Genomic DNA, 17,126 nt, shown 5'->3' on the forward strand with positions numbered 1-17,126 from the left:
AGGAGACATAAAACCTTGTAAAGATGACGATGAAGCAGGTTTAATCATGAGTTAATGTGGGATGTGTAAAGAAGTCTTTTAAGCAGTTCCATGCCACCTATTTGCTAACGCCTTGTGGCAGAGGGCACAGCAGTCAGACTTAATGAGGAGTCCAAACATGACTTTGGATAAAAGTAAAAATAACCATGTAAACCACAACCAAATACACACTCATTTATAGCATTACATTTCAAAACTTGCAAATAACATGTTGCGACTATTTGGCTAGTATACAGAAATTTAATTAGCAATTATTTTATGAAATAGAATCTTCTGAAAATTACCAAACAGTACTGTGTGATAATTTGGCTTCTATATCCGAATTTCTTTCACAAAAGCAACTGTTATTTCAGATTCTTGATTCTGACGTTTCTGCTGTTCTGACTCTCATAGTCTTGATCTTCTCATTTGTGTTTACAAGAACCATTGGGACATACATATACATATACATATTTTTCCCCATATTTTTTATGAATTAATTTTGCAGACTATACAAATTTTTTGCAATTACTCAGGAATTTTTACCTTACCAATGGCAATTGAGGGGGTTGTCAGTAAAGCAATTTAAACAAAGTGACGTGTATCACAATACTTAAAACTAATATTACAACAATAAATGATAGTTTATTACTTCTATCTGTGATATAGTTATGTCTTTTTAAAACAGCATCAGTTGTGTCTTGCTTTTTTAATCACAAGCTCAGACTTTTCAGCTACACAACAGAATAGAATTTCCCCCCTTTTGGATTGCTGCATTTTTACTTTATAAAGCAGAGAAATACTGACTGGTGTTGACAAATCCTGTGGTCTTCATGTGTCATGGACGCAGAGCGGAGTGGCAGTGACATTCAGGTCCAAGACCTTAGAATGATAATGTGACAGATAGCCGTGCTCCTGTCATACTGAGACCAACTCAGCCAGGTCAGTGGAGCATTCGGGCCACAGCGGGAGCTTCTTCGTTCCATTAATTCCCAACTCAACCACCCACTATCTCCCACACCCTCATACCAGTTCTGTCTGTGACCTGATCAGCCCCCAGCTTCAGCACACATGGCTCCTCACTATGTGGGACAGCAGTCTCAAAAAATCATTGTATCACTCTTTTGACTGCTATGTATGCTATGTGGTAGTATTATCACCATCAATATTATTATTTAATCAACAGTGCATAAATACTTTCATCACTGAGACCAGCGCACATTGCTGAAATTTTGACATTGTATCTACCACTGTGAGAAACTTGTAGGGGAAAAGACAAGCAACCAGTCACAGTTCAGGAAGTCCCCAAGTGTTATCTCCACACCCTGCGTGTGTAATTAGATTACAGTTCTTTAAAAAATAAATGCGCTCCTTTCCCGAGTTTGTTGGATATTTGTCACACTCGTGATGCAGATCATTGAACAAAATTTAGTATTAGATAAGGATAACCCAATTAAATACAAAACACAGGTTTTACATGGTAATTTTATTTATTAAAGGAAAAAAAAACTTTCCAGACATACCTGGCTGCATTCAATTTCATCAACCACTCCCAGGCATGATTATTGCCATACCTGTTTGAGCCTGTTTGACAAAGTGAAATAGGCTAAAAGATAGATAGATGAATAGGCTAAAACAAAGTTATTGACATCTGTTAGTATAAAATGGGTTACAAAGCAATTTCTAAGGCTCTGGGACTCCAGTGAGAGCCAGCATCCACAAATGGAGAAAACTTGGAACAGAAGTGAACCTTCCCTACCAAAATTATTTCAAGATCGCTTCAACAACACACTGACAAAAGAACCCAGAACATCATCTAAAGAACTGTAGGCCTCCCTTATCCTCAAGGTCAGTGTTCATGAGAGACAATAAGAAAAAGACTGGGAAAAAATGGAGAGCTCTCAGCCAGCCACTGCTAACCATAAAGAACACTGTGGCGGGTGTGGTCTGCGGTGCCGTGCGGACGTACCTGCATGGCATCCGCTTGAGAGCTGCAGCCGCGTGTAATAAAATAGCTCAAAACTACGATCCCTGGACCCTCCGTGTCTCATTCACACCACAAACACCAAGGCTCGTCTTACATTTACAGGAAAAACATCTTGAAGATCCCTAAGACTGTTGGGAAAATATTCTGCAGACTGATGAGACAAACGCTGAACTTTTGGAAGGCCTTTGTCCCGTTACAGCTAGCATAAAACTAATGGCAGATTCATAAAACGAACATCATAGTAACATTCAAAAGTTTTATTGGTAGTGTGATGGGCTGGGGCTTCTTTGCTGTAATTCATGAGTTCTGCTCTCTACCTCTCCTGAAGGAGAATCTCTCTCCATAAACTCCATAAAACACACCAGTGAATCCACCTCTGAATGTCTCTGCAAAAGCTAAAACAAAATGATGATTTTGAAGTGGGCAAGTCAAAGTCCAGTCTGAAATCTCACTGACACCTTAAACAGGCTGTTCATGTCATAGTACCTATTTCCTCCTGCACTGGCCTGCCTTCTCTCAAACACTCTTTCTTTCTTTCTCTCTGTCTGGCTCGTTCTTTCTCTGTGTCTATGTATTTCTTGTGTTCTTCAGGGCGTGCATTATTTACCTTTGAGAGATGAGGGTTTCCTCCTCCAGGCTTCCCGTCTCTCCTGTCAAACCCTCACCTGCTGAAGATTGGCTGATTAACTCACCTGCTTCTCGTGTGATTGTCAAGCTGACTAGCAGTGTTGGTCAAGTTACTTGAAAAAAGTAATCAGTAACTAATTACTGATTACTTCCCCCTCAAAAGTAATCCCGTTACTTTACTGATTACTTATTTTCAAAAGTAATTAGTTACTTAGTTTCTTAGTTACTTTTTAAAAACATGATTTACAACCTGAATAGGTAATAAAGCGATAGATCTTTCAGCCCAATTCTACTTTTTCTGCATAATCCATCATATAAAATGTAATCAAATGGATAAAGTCCATTTTTAAAATTTGTTTTATTAGTTTTAATCTTTTAACTTTATGCATCAAGCAAAAATTAAATTATATGCAACATTCTCTGACTGGAAGAAATTTGTTTAATATTTAAACCTATTTTCTGCACATTCCAGTACATAAAATAAAATATTTTTTTGTTTTTACACTCACTCTTTCAAATAAATGCAAGTGAAACACAGCAGAAAATAAATAAAATCAAAGACTCAGCGGTCCTGTTTCTCTAGTTTCACCTGTATAGCAGGAGTGGGGCAGGCAGAGGTTTGCCTTGGTGCAGGTGTGCCGCGCGTTACTGCCAATCTCTGCATCCCTGCCCATCTCTGCTGACTAGTTAAAGCGAAAGAAAACTCTCAGTTGTCGCCAGATTGTTCTGACTCCTGTCCTGTTCATGCTTTCCTTCAGTTTGTTCCCAGTGCTGTCCTCTGATTCTGTACAGAACTCTCTAGTATTTTGGGACCCCTTGAGTCATTTTGACAGTGTGTGTGTGCGCCCATGGACTTACCTGCAACTCCTCCGACCACTCTCTGAAACCATTGCTTCGCAGATGGGTTTTCTCTGTGCTAAGGCAACCTGTAAATAAAACTTTGTTAACTTTTCTCAGTGTCTTGCAAATGAGCCCCATGACAGTTCATGCTCAAAAGCCCTCCATCCTTGTGGACGTAAAACAATTCTGCAGAGAAGAGGTGCCAAAAATTCCTCTACAGTGATGTGGAAGACTCATTGCCAGGTATTTCAATTCCTTAATTGCAGTTCCTGCAGCCAAAGGTGGCACAACTAATTATTAGATTTAAGGGGGAATTAATCATTATTAAAATTTGAATTTTTTAAAATAATAAAATTTCTTTGATTTTCTGTAATGTGAAAAATATGCAAAAAAGGGGGAAAAAAGAAATCAGGAAGGGGGTAAATTGTTTTTCACAGCAGTGTAGGTACAGCATCACCCTTAAGACAGAAAGATAAAGATTCTGCTTCATCTGACTGAGAGCTGTGAATTCAAAAGATGTGTTTGTACAACACTAATCGAATGGAGTAAGGCCTCCGACTTCAGGCTGAAAAGTCTGAAGTCTACAGCTTTGGTTTTCGCTCTTTACAAAATATGCTGATCTGCACTGGTGTGATTCTGTTTGAAGTTTATAACTTTACTTAAAGTTTTCCACATTTTTCTTGACCTCATTCTCACAATGGTCAGCTGTCAGTTAGATCATAATCATATATGTGGATACTGATGCCTGAAGTCATCACTAACCACCCACTAAAATGCAAATTTCACCTAAAAAAATGAAGTCATCATGCTCAATGTGTATCCGCTAATCCATATAGGATTCCTCTTTCCCACAGAGTGATTAGACTTTGTGACTTGCTTCAGGGGACCAACCAGCACTTGAAAACCAATCCTACTCCTTCGTCAGATCTCATGGTGCATATTTGTAATGTTTTATTTAATTTCTCTCTTTCCTCCATTAATCACAGGCACATGAGTTTGATGTAAATTAATCAGCTTATGCTTCTGGCCACATTTAGATTTGTTAAATTTGAATTTAAAATGCATTTCTTTTAAATAAAGATAAATAGGAGTTCATTCTATATTGCATTCTGAGTTTTTCCGGATTTATATCGCATATATACAACTCCTCTTACTCTAAAATCTTTTGAAATTCATCATAGCTGATTGTATGCAGCATCAGGAATAAATCCTTTATCATACAATCAGCTAAGCAGCTTATATTGCAATTAATTTAAATCCTTGTGGTTCCTATTCTTGTTCTTTTCCAATAACTTATTTAGTTAGCATGTTGCACAGCAGAACAAGTCCTTTGTCTTTCATGTCTTGAATAAGTATAGCACAGCACACTCAACAACAAGCTTAGCTCATATCAATGTGGAGATTTCTTCATATGCTTGTAGAGTCAGGCTTTTCTTAAGAATCATACCATTGCAAAGGTGGTAATTATTCAGAGTCTTTCAAATGTTGAAATCTAACCCCATTTCATGCTTTTCTCTTGACTTGCATGTTGGAAGTCTTTTTAACTTGAGCTCAGAAGTGTGATATTTAGTTTGTTTTCTGTTTTTTTACCTCTTGAAGTTGAATGAGCAATGAAAAAATCTTGTTTTATCTTTCTTTGGGATTTCGGGATGCTGCAATAGAGTTTCTGCATTAAACCCTCTAGATATTTGGTGTTTTTTTCTGTCTTTTAATCATAAAAGAACTTGCAACTTTATATTCTTGCCTTCATGCTTTTTACACATTTTAAATGTGTAAAAAGCATCTAGAAGTGCAGACTAACAGCTTGTTGTTCTGTTTAATGCACAAATATCATCTCCTTTATATAGAACATATGACGTGACAACCTCCATCCTGCTTCTGTCCAACGTGTGTGTGCCGTGATCATCATGTCAGTTGTTAATGACAGGCTGGCTTCGGGTTAGCGCATATTGATTTCCACACAAAGACAAAAGGTCAACAGACTGGCACACATAGGTATAAAATTGATCCTATTAACCTGCAAGGAACAAATTGAAAACACTGAGGAGTTGAGTGCTTGAGCTGCGCATATGATCCCATCCAATTAAAGAACAGAAGACCTTTAGCTTGCTGGAGTTTCTAATTAACTGAGCTTCAACTTCCAGTCACAGCAAAATGTGTCGTTGCTGTTATCTCTCCCTCCAAGCAGGGAAATGTGTGACAAGCAAAATATACTACAGCTGATCTGTCAAGTAAAAATGCAAAAGGGGATAATGTTATTACTAGATTAATCACTAATAATAATATATTAATATAAGTTTGTCTCACCAAGCTGAAGTGTGTTTACACTTTTTTAAACACGTAAGACACAACAGTAAAATCAACAACATCAGATGTCCTGACGTTAAGAAAATGTACTGGGCGCGTGCAGACAATACAGCTGTGAGAAAATGGAATCCACGGCTATGTAATATGTGGTAATATCAAAGACAGGATGTTAATCTTGTTTCTGTCAATGGCACTTTGTATAGATATCATTTAAAAAAGGTATTTCTAAAGCACATGTTTTCTTTTATCATATTGCATAAACTCTAATAGCATTTGCTTTCACATTGACATTTTTCTCAGAGCATACGATTTAGAAATAGATTTAATAACATGAATAAAAATAAAATTGTCATTCTGGACTGAAATCGCAGTATAGCTTAAATGCCATCAAGCAGATTTTGGTTGAATCCCAGGATTTTTGGGCAGTCCTGCTTTTCTCATGTGGTGTTTGTTTATAGAAGTCCTCTCACCATCTGTCCTTCCCCTCCCTTTGTTTTATAACTGCTCTAGGTACAGGCTCTGACAGCGAAGCTTGCTCAGGGAGTGGGGTTCTCCTGTTAGAAAACAGAGCGACGTCACTGGCGGCATGCACGGTCCACTACCCGTATATCCAGGATCAAGGGAATAAACTACAGAGGGAGAGGCTCCAGGGGAACCTCATTTGGAGCAGACTGGTGGACAGCAGGAAAACAGAGATGAGCGTCACAGTGGAGTCTCCAAACTGAGGAGCCTGGAGGTTCCCACTCAGGAGTGGGAGAGGAATTTAAATTCAGTTAGATGTATTAATCAAGAATGAGAGAATAAAGGATGATGTTTGCAAATTATAAGAGTACATCTATAACAATATTCATTAAATGATAGGACTGGTGATGGTCAACAACTGTCATGAAAACAGCAGAACCAACAATGCATTAGTCTGTTTAAGAATGTGCTCTGAAAGGCCATTCCTTCATGAAGAGGATGACGAAGGTGTAGCTGTGCGCTTCAATTTTGTAGTTTCTGAATAACAAAAGATGTTCAACATAGAAAGCAAATAGTTCAGTCTGATAAGATGTGTCTTGATATTTTGATTATGATAAAACCTCATTTCAAATCAATTTCAGTGGCAGGAAACAATCCAATCTAACTCTAAAGAACTTGTTCATTGCAAAATGCAAAGCTAATGTTAAAAAAAGTCTAAAATCACTGAAGTTAATGTATTTAACTCAAAGCATTTCACTTCAGTGTATTCCACTTTTAATATTTTATCTGTGCAGCAAAATCATAGTTTTAGCTTTCAGAAGCATTTTTTTCTATTTCAGTTAATGAGTCTGGTTCATATATTGCTGTACTGCTTGATCGTTTGTTAATGATCATTGTTAATGATCTAGTTTGAGGACAAGATTTGCTTATTTAGCTGTGAAAATGAACTGAAAAGAAATTAATCCCATCAACAGTGTTTATCAATTACCATAACACTAAATGTTGCAAAAAAAAAAAGAAGAATAAAATCAGTGTTTGGTGTAAACATAAACTCTCAGGAGAAAACCAGTGCAGACCAGTTCATCACCTCCATAAATCCCAGACATGTAAAGAACCTCCACCTTCATCCTCCTGTTGCTTACAAATACTTGAAGCACTTTCCAGCTCAGGAAAATTTAAAAAAAAAAAAGAAAACAAAAGAAAAAAAGAAAGTGCTTTTGGTCAAAGCACCTGCTGTCACTTTTCTACACCCAGGCCTTGTGTTTTTGAACACACCCGGCTTTGTTCCCATACTGGAGAAATGGCTTGTTGGCTTCAGGCCTAATGCCCAAATCACTTCTGACCAGGATTCTCTGGACTATCAGCGAGTTTCTGTTGAATTTAGTTTTTGTTTGGCCACCGCTTTTTGGACTTCTACGGAAAAGCTGGACAGCACATGAAAAACACCTGTCTGCTGCCAAATTTCAGCTTGTGAAAGATTTTAATGATTCAGGGTGTCCACTTTGAATTCCTATCCTCATTCAGATTTTCAGTTGAAGCTAAAAGATCAGCCTGACCTTTTTAGAGTGGCTGCTTCTCAGACAGCGTTGTTACCCCAAACAGCTGCTTTTATGTCAGTTAATGAGCTTGGTTCATATATTTCTTTGGTGCATATATTTCTAAGTCTAGGGTTGGTAAAAGTATTTAATGGGCTATAAAATCTGTAATTTTATCATTACTTTGTTCCTTTATTTTCCAGCACTGTTGTTGTGATTTGGCACTGTATAAATAAAACTGAATTTAGCTTTGTTCAAGCTTTGTTGGTAAGGCACATATTTTGATCATAAAATGTACTTCACTTTCAAATGGTGGTGGCTAATGGTGCAAATGTGCAATTACCTTCTTCCTGGCGTCCTCTCACAACCTCTGAGATTGAGGACATGATTACAGTGAGTGTCCAGCCAAGACAAGTAGGCTGACAAATAAAATTAATTTTACTGTGACTGAATGCTCTTTGACTGAATCTGGCTTCCTGCATCCTCTTTCTCTAACCGTTCCCACCTTTTTAAAGGTCTGTTTTAATTACAAGACACAGATTACAGTGTTCTCAAAATACCCTGCGAAACTCAGTGTTTAGCTTTTTTGAGCAACTCTCTACCTACCACCCCCCCGCTGACATTCATTTTCCACAAGAGTCCAAAAAATCCTGGATGAGCCCCCATTTATCGAACGACCAGTCAAGGACGCTTGCACTTGACCAATATTATACAAGAAAATGACACAAACCTTATTTTTCCAGTTTAAAGCAGCAGCTTTTCCAGCTCTGATCTTGAACATGTGCAGGATTCACTAGATTATTATCACTTGGCAAATAAGAGTTCTCTCTGCACAGTTCCTCCATCCTAAGCAAAAGAACACCCTGCAATATCTGCAGATTTTCTACAGAGAAAATAAGTTAGTATGACAAGAGGGGCACCTCAACTTCAACTTCATCTATATTCAGTTTTATCTAATATATTGGGATATTTATATATTAGAGCTATTTGTAGTTATTAGAGCTATTTTGTGTAATTTTGCGATATATTTTATTATTTAATATTGTTACTTTACCTTGTTAGTTACTGTTCTTGCTGTCTCTGGGATTAATAAAGTATTCTGATTCTGATACTGTACATGTAAACCAAAATGTGCAGTCTTTTGTCTGCTTCTTACATTGTTTGTTTTAATATATAAGGCTAAAGTTATACCACAGAATTTTGCCTTGAGCTTTTCCTTTATTATTATTATTATTATTGTTATTATTATTATTAGTTATCTACACAGTAGAATTAGTTCATCACTGAGTTGACTACCTGAAACAGGCATGGTTACCTATACAACTCTTGTCTGAAGGGTTGAGTAGAGTTGTACAGATAAACCTATGCACAGAGAGGTTTAAGGCAGAGATGCTGCTGCACTCCATCATTTTGGCTGCAGAGCCCAGTGACACTGTGACACATTTCAACTAGGGACTTGATTGGCTGCTGTGGATGTCCAGGTTGTCTTTTGTTCTCCCAGCTGGTGAGTGCACTGCACTGTGTACTGCTGTACTGCCTTCCTGGCCAGTGAATGTTAATTTCTTCTGCCCAGTTAACCAGAGCTGTCTACTACATCACATAGTATGATGACCTGTTGACTATCATGCCGTTGCCACATGCAAACAACTTCTAGGAGCCACAGGTGAGAAATAGGTAGGGATCAATATAGAATGATCCACTCGCAGTAGAGTATGACAAGTTCTCCATTAAAACTATTATTCCCAATACACTACTTAAAAAAAGGTTTAACTAAATATATTTAATACTTTGGATTCCTCAAAGTAGCTATCAGGTGTGCCTTGTCAAATAAAATTGATGAAATTTCTCAATTTCATTATCTTAAATGATTCTGAATTGAACACCTGTTTACAGTTAATGTGACAACACCACCACGTCTTACTGGGTTCAGAGAGGGAGCCATTTCAAGTAGAAGGTTTACCAGGACCAAATCTTGAACTCCAGGTTTTCTTCAGTTATCTGGATAAAATTAGTGGTATAATAATGGAAATTTTAAGTTGTTTATTAGAGTTATTTTGCTGATAAGCCTTCTTTAAGCTGCAGAATGCCCTGACTTCTCAGGAACAAGGAGGTAGGAAAAAGCAGTCCAGCGTGTCCCGTAGATCATTACTGATTCATTAGTTTGCCCTAATGCAAAACAGACTCAGAGGCTTAATTGGCACAATGCTGAGCTCTCACCTGACATGTGTTCTACAAATAAGATGATCTATAGAGTGTGTTTACATTTTTAATTTAAATGCTGATTACTCCAAAGATGGGGTTACATTCCCCAGGGGATAGAGCGTAATGAGATGGATGAGCTGAAAAAGTAAGTCCTGGGAGCTTTCCTCTCTGTCTAACTATAAAACCTCTCTTCTCATTTTATATATGTACATATATATATATATGTATATATGTATATATATATATATATATGTGTGTGTGTGTGTGTGTGTGTGTGTGTGTGTGTGTGTGTGTGTGTGTGTGTGTATGTATGTATACCACCTAGTTGTTGTAAGTTTGCATTTAAATGCATTTAAATGCATTTCTTACATCTTATTTATCATTTTTCAAATTTCCAAGTATTATTTCTTCTGGTGAGAGAAAAAAATGGACTCACCAGAGGTATTACTAAGATCTGGGAACATGGTGACATCTCTAAAAATACTCACACAGGACAAGAAGCATCGACAGTGAAATGAGGTTACAGATTTTAAAAACCCACCTGGGTTAGATAAGCATATTTGGATTACAAAACAAAGGGAAACTACAAATTATAACCTAAACTGTCAGAATTACAATTTCATTATAGCTGGGCCAGTACTAGTAGTATTACAGTACTAAACTGATGTGGTTTTTTTCACATGTTCTTGGCCTCCTGTTTCTGTGCATATCAAAAAAATGAAATTGGGTGGTTGTTAAATTTACAAAATTCAAACTTGTAATGTGCACAAAATAATTTCATGTTTCTGTGGTGAACGTAATTAAAACATGTAGGATCTGCATGAAAACCAGCAACTTAATTTATTCTTGTTGAGATGACATGATACAATCTAGTAAGAGTGGTTAGTTGCACTGAAAAAAAGGCCATGTTGGATTTACTTGATTCAATAATGGACATTGGTTGCACACAAATGTTTTGCTTTGGCAGAAAATTAAACAACTGAGTTAAATCAACACAACTTTTTCATATTCAATAAACCTGTGCATTTTGTGTTCCTAAAACGCGATTGAAACATGTTCAGATGAAGTAAGTTGAGCTCTTGGAATGTTTTAATCCTTCACAATTTTGTCATTTTATTTCAACACTATTCAATAACTTTTACCCCAATACTACTTGCTCACTTAAATACTACATGTTGTCTTCATATTACATAATGTTCAACAAAGTCTAGATCCTGGTTACCATAAAAATTGAATGGATTTACAATGACTACCATCCTCCGGGTTGCAGGAGGGCTGGGAAATAACCCTGAAATGATAGGTTACGAGGCAGGGTACACCCTGGACACCTCACCATGAGATGTGAAACGTCTTCAAGCAACTTAAAGAAGTCCAGACGATTTTCTTTGCAAGCTCCTTTGACTACGATGACCTGGATGACTGAGAACCTTCACAGACACCTTGTAATCATAGTTTCCCTATTTTTTTGAAGTCTAGATTGACAGCTCGGTGGCACAGTAGCTCTGTTGCCTCGCAGCAAGAAGGTGTTGGGTTCAAATCTGCAATCTGGCCAAGTGTGCAGTGGGTTCTCTCTGGGTACTCTGGTTAAAGTCATGCAGTAATTAGGGTTAAGTTAACTGGTGTTTCTAAAATATCTGTGAACATGAGGGCAAATGGTTGTCTGTCTCTCTGTGATAGACTGGTGACCTGTCCAGTATTCTGACTCCCACCCTATCACATCTGGGTTAGGTCCCAGCCTCACTGCAACCCTGGTTGTAAGAGGATGGAGCGCAAGTTATTATAAATCCATTAACATTTTATGTTAACCAGACTCTAGACTTTGTTGAACACTCCACAAAATAACTCTTTAAATGAACTTAAAATAAATGGATTAATAAATTGATTTCTATTACGAATAAGCATTTTTTGTTGCACTAACGTAATTTGCATGGGTTGGATCAAATCAATTAAAATAAGTTGGACACAACTGTAGTAAAACAGTTGATTCATCATTAATTAATCAAGTTATTCCAACTCAAGTACATTAAGTTGGAAGAACAGAATTGCATAATGCTAAAATAAAGCAATTTAATTACGTGGAAATTCTTTCTATGATTTTTTTATGTTCATTCAAAGAGTTATTTTTTTGAGTGTAGTTCTCCAGCTACACAGTAGCACAGAAGAAAAAGCTCGACAGGATTATACAGGTCACCCAGTGGATAGTCAGCTGTCCTCTCACCTCTCTTAAAGAGCTGCACAGCTCTCATCTCAGGAACATTAATAAAATCCTTCATGACCCATCACACCCTACTGTTTGAACGTCTTTCGGACAGACTTTTCAGATCCATAAAGACAAAAACTAGCAGACTAAGGAGCAGCTTTTATCTCTCAGCCATCACCATGCAGAAAACTGTTAGGTTCAATCAGAACCAACATAATCTTCATGTACAATGTTTACAACCACAGATTAATACTGGTGTTACATCAACACCGGCAAATAGGAACTGCGTTGTGTTTGTATGTATGTATGTATGTATCTATCTCTCTCTATCTCTCTCTCTATATATATATATATATATATATATATATATATATATATATATATATATACATATTGAGTGACTCTCTTCTTTTGCACTGAGAGAATTGCATTGCACCTTCATTTCTTTGTTCAGTGTTTCATTACTACAAAGCCAATAAAGATCCCGTAATGCTGATCTTTGTTTGCTATCATATAATCCTACAAAAGCACATGCTAATATTGAGTATGGCCAAAGTTTCAAATAATGGAGTCAGACTGTGTACAAGAAATCCTCGTGAGCCAGAACCTCAACCTTCAGGCTGCTATAAATAGCTCAGTTTCTGACAGTTTTTTTCTACTCTTGGCTTGAGATGATGCCAGTGAGAGGGGATGTCCTTAGTAGGGTCATCTCAGGCACATAGGTCTTGCTGTGAGCACAGCATCCCCATCCACCTGCTGCTTAAACCTTATGGTTCAAGGGAGGGTGGTCTCAAATATAGAAAAGATAAGATTGCTTCCTCTAGACATTTGATGAACTGGATCTGCACCAAGTATGAGAGATATAAAGGCTGTGAACCATGTAAAGCTGCTGTAGTGAAGTCCAAGATTGAGGAGCTGAAAATGGGCATTGTAGGTTCCCTTTAGGCACAAATAAACACAGAGAATGGGAACTTAAACCTTGACTTTTATTTTACACGGGAGCCTTAGGTCATTGAAACTAAAGCAGTGATATCATGTATCATATAAAAGTCTATATTGTTAAACTAAACAGTGTTGACAATGAGGTCTGCATATTTTCAAAGTACTGTTGTTGCAAAAATGGTTTAACCAGCTTCTTCGTGCCTTCATTATATTGGGTTTAGAAACAGAAGTGAAAGACAGATACCATCTTAATGACTGGAAGCACAAGCTTTCTGTTTTTGGGTGAACTGAATATTTAAAAGCTACTAAGCCTGATTTCCTCTGCTGATAAAAATGTTGTGGAGGAAATGCAGCATAGAGGCCCAAGCTGTGGGTACATAAGAGTGACTGACTCAGCTGAGGTAAAAGTAATCTGATCAGAAGATATTTGTCCATTTCTTATCTGTGACACCTACACCTATGTCTGTCTGTGAGATAGTGTTTTCTTCAAGTAAGATTGCATTGCCATGTGTGTGGACATTAACAAAACACTAAAAGAACCGATGTGGATGTGGACCGATAGTTTTGTCATCATTACAAAGAGACAAGTGGTCTGATTTTTGTGCAATGGCCAGTGGCTGGGAGCACTTTCCCTCTGTCCTCTGTAATTTCGCTTGGCATTAATTGGCATGTTCCTATATAAACTCTGTATTCCGCCCACATGCCCTCAACTATTGTAATGTAAACTACAATTCTATTTCAGGGAAGAAAATTGGTCCCTTTGTGTTAGCTGAGGGAATTATGCAACAAGCTGCACCCGCTTGTCATTTTAATTGCCACTGTACACAGGAAAAGTTCGCCTTTTGCCAACCCCTAACTGCAAAGTAGCTTATTAATCCACAAATTAAAAAAATGCAAACGGTGAGATGTGTTTTATATGTGTGGGTAAGTGGCGAATTGCAGTGGAGCTGAATTCATTCAGAATTAATTTCATCTTCCTCCCTGAATATCACCGGATTTAACTGCAACCGATTGTGCAGCAGGCTGAATTGTGAACACACAATCCAAGCTGGTGCAGCAGATTTTTTCCCCCTTGCACTTCTCCCTAATTGTACAACAGGAATGTTGCTGATGTAATATTGTTTTGGTACACATGGAAAAGTGCATAGTTTGTAGCACAGATGTGTGTCTCTAAAAAACTGTTTTGCCATAGAACTGTATGTAAAGCTAGTCTTAATTAGCAACAGACTTTGAAGTTCCCCACTTCTGGCTGCACAGACCTTAAAGTAGCCAAATTAATAGTGAGAATTAGCGCAGAGAGTCAAGAAAAAGTTTATGTGTATTCACACATGTAACAGCACAGCAAGGTTAGTTATCTGGAGAGAAATAAAATATGCCAACTTTTAAATGATATCTATTGTGTATGTGTATAGTGAACGGGGGAGGGGGGGGGGGGGTGTTTTATCCAATGAAAAACCAACTGTGCATCCAACCTCTTGAGTTTGTGAAGTGCAGTGGCACTCAACTGGAGTGTGATTCAGTTTTAATGAGATGGAGGTGAACAAGGAGCTGGCCAGCCTTTATAGAGTGGTTAAAAAACAAAAACAAAAAAATAAAACAACGTTGATGCTCATTTTCCTTTTAAAAAAAATCTTGCTAAATCTAGCAGAAGAGATTCGGTTTATATAATCTATGCGAATCACCTTTTTTTTTTTTCTTCTTCTTTTCGGTTTATCATTAAAAATGACATTGACACTATACAAGCTCAGCTCCACATGAATAAGTCACTTGACCTGTTTGAGAAGTTGATGCACCTTTTTATCCTCTAGTCCTGCAGAAAGAACAGTGGAAATTATTATCGTTATACATTTATTTATTTATTTATTTATTTTTACAAATAGTAGCGACTCAAAATAATGACACCTCTTTCGCTGCTGTGGCTCCCTTCACTGACTTGCAAACAAACGCTGTATGAAGCATCGTCAGGTTTCTGAGACGAGCACGGTGTCGACTCTCGCACTCATTATCTCTGTGGAAGAGCTGAGAGTGGCTGCGCGTCTCTGAGCCGATGGGCTACGGCAGGATTTTCTCAGCGCCGCTTGTTTTGAAGTTAATTTGACGAACTTTCCGAAGAGAAGCGGCGTTCAACATGAAATGTAACGTTAAAAAAATGCGCGGTTATGATTTAATTTAGACTCACTTGCCTCTTAGTCCTGCTCGCTGTGAGAGACAAAGAGAAGCCCTCGGTCCTTCTGCTGCGCTTGTGGATGGATATATGAGCACTTGGGCGGTAGTCTACGGGCTCGTAGTCACTGTGGCTGGCAGGCACAAGTTGGGGGGCACCGAAAGGAGTTTGTAAGACTTACCAATGTGAAGAACAGTTCAGAACCAAGGACAGATCCAAACCGGTGCCTGGCAAAGATGCCCAAAGTGAACAACATCTGGAATCTGCTCGTCACATGAAGCTCTTCACGTTTCTAACGTACTGAAGCTCGGCTTGCGCAAAGAAACCCTTCAAATCCATTCGGGAAGAAACACCTAGTGCTACTAACAGGTAAGAAATGGTCCCTTCATAATTTTGATGTTATACTGACGGTGGGTTTAACACAGAAAGTACTTTGTGTCTTTCCTATCTGACGTGATTTTGCATTTTTATTTTTTATTTTTTTTTGTTACAAAGTCGTCGCCCCCCCCCCCCCAGCATGTATCCCACAGCCACAACATTACTCCCAACAGGTCCGTTATTATAATACCTTATCAGCAGTTCATGATTTTCCCAGCATTTATCCCCATTCCCCCTCTCACAAGCCACATCTGATGCACCAAAGTCTATTTGTCAACACAAACCAAAAATAGCAGGAGGAGACTTTCTTTCACTTTATTATCAGCCATCCCAATACCTGCGTGTTACTGTGGAGGTGATAGCATTTCCCTGTATGAATATGTGAAGTTGTAATCCTGCTTGACCCGAGTGTATTCACTGTCTCAAATAAAAATTATATAATTGAGTGAGGCAGAGATTCCTCTCAAACCAATCAGGGCTTTTGTTTTTGGACAGCGCCATAAACAATGTGATAGACCCTAATGTGGAAAGTAATTCAGCTGGTAAATGTATCGAGTCATTGCAAAAAATGAAGAAAGTGTTTTTGCTTTGGAATCATCCACGTATCTCACGCATCACATTGTTATGACAGGAGTCAGACAGGAGTGATGCGGTAGGATTTACCTCAAAGGTAAGTTATTTATTATGGGAGACACCACCACGGTGTCTTGATGGATGTTATGTATTTTATCATCAGATGGTGTCAGCATGCTCACCGACATGCTCACCAAGAGGAAACAAAGAAAATCTGCTCTAGCACGTGTAATTCTTACATCTGTCCTTTGTCTCCCAGTCTAAGTGTGACCTATGAATAAACATACTGACAGGGCATTATTTTATTATTTTATTTTATTTTATAAAAATTAAACAACTGCACTATTTTTTTTCTGAAAAATATGCATTTATTTCACATTCAAACACAATCAGCTGGCTGCTGGCCACCACAGAGGGATCCTAATTCCTTCAGCTGACAAGTCCAGGTGGAGGGATAAACTGGGTCCCCAGTGGAGATTATATAATGATGGGAATCATAAGACGAGCTATTGAGGTTGCAGTTTTCTCTTCTTTTTGTAGTTCATTTTCATACGTAGAGATCTGATGCTTTGAAGTGGATGATTTGTGTATTGTCTTCTGACTGAAACCTTCAGTTTTTGACAGTTTATTATCTGATGTTATATAACACTGTAACCTCTAAACTTTAAACTTAAATCTAGTTTTTAATCAGATAAGCACAGAAAAGTAGTGTTTTAAATGTCATAGGACAAGTACGCTGTTTAGGCTGTCATACTCACCCGGCTTAATGATTCATGTGCAGTGGATCGGGCTCTAAATTAAATGTCACGTCGAGTACTTTTCAATAAAACTGCATGCAGACTGTGTCTACTCTTCAAATTTTGAGTTGTGTCACCATTTTAAACAATTAAA

The 17,126-nt window shown here is 37.9% G+C and overlaps 1 protein-coding gene across 4 annotated transcripts in view; it reads left to right on the forward strand.

Moving 5' to 3' along the window:
* Positions 1-14,566: 14,566 nt before the first annotated feature.
* The window catches only part of grm2b (glutamate receptor, metabotropic 2b), a 31,171-nt gene continuing 28,611 nt past the window's right edge, over positions 14,567-17,126 (forward strand). For 2 of the 4 annotated variants that reach the window (XM_040002091.1, XM_040002096.1), the window contains exon 1: positions 14,569-15,653. The gene's annotated coding sequence lies outside the window, so the exon portion shown is untranslated. Of the gene's footprint in view, positions 15,654-15,675; positions 16,333-17,126 lie in introns of those variants that run through there. The other 2 variants (XM_040002106.1, XM_040002099.1) reach the window with 2 other exon arrangements.

Source organism: Simochromis diagramma, unplaced genomic scaffold (assembly GCF_900408965.1).
Source record: "Simochromis diagramma unplaced genomic scaffold, fSimDia1.1 OVJJ01000320.1, whole genome shotgun sequence".
Classification (NCBI taxonomy): domain Eukaryota; kingdom Metazoa; phylum Chordata; class Actinopteri; order Cichliformes; family Cichlidae; genus Simochromis; species Simochromis diagramma.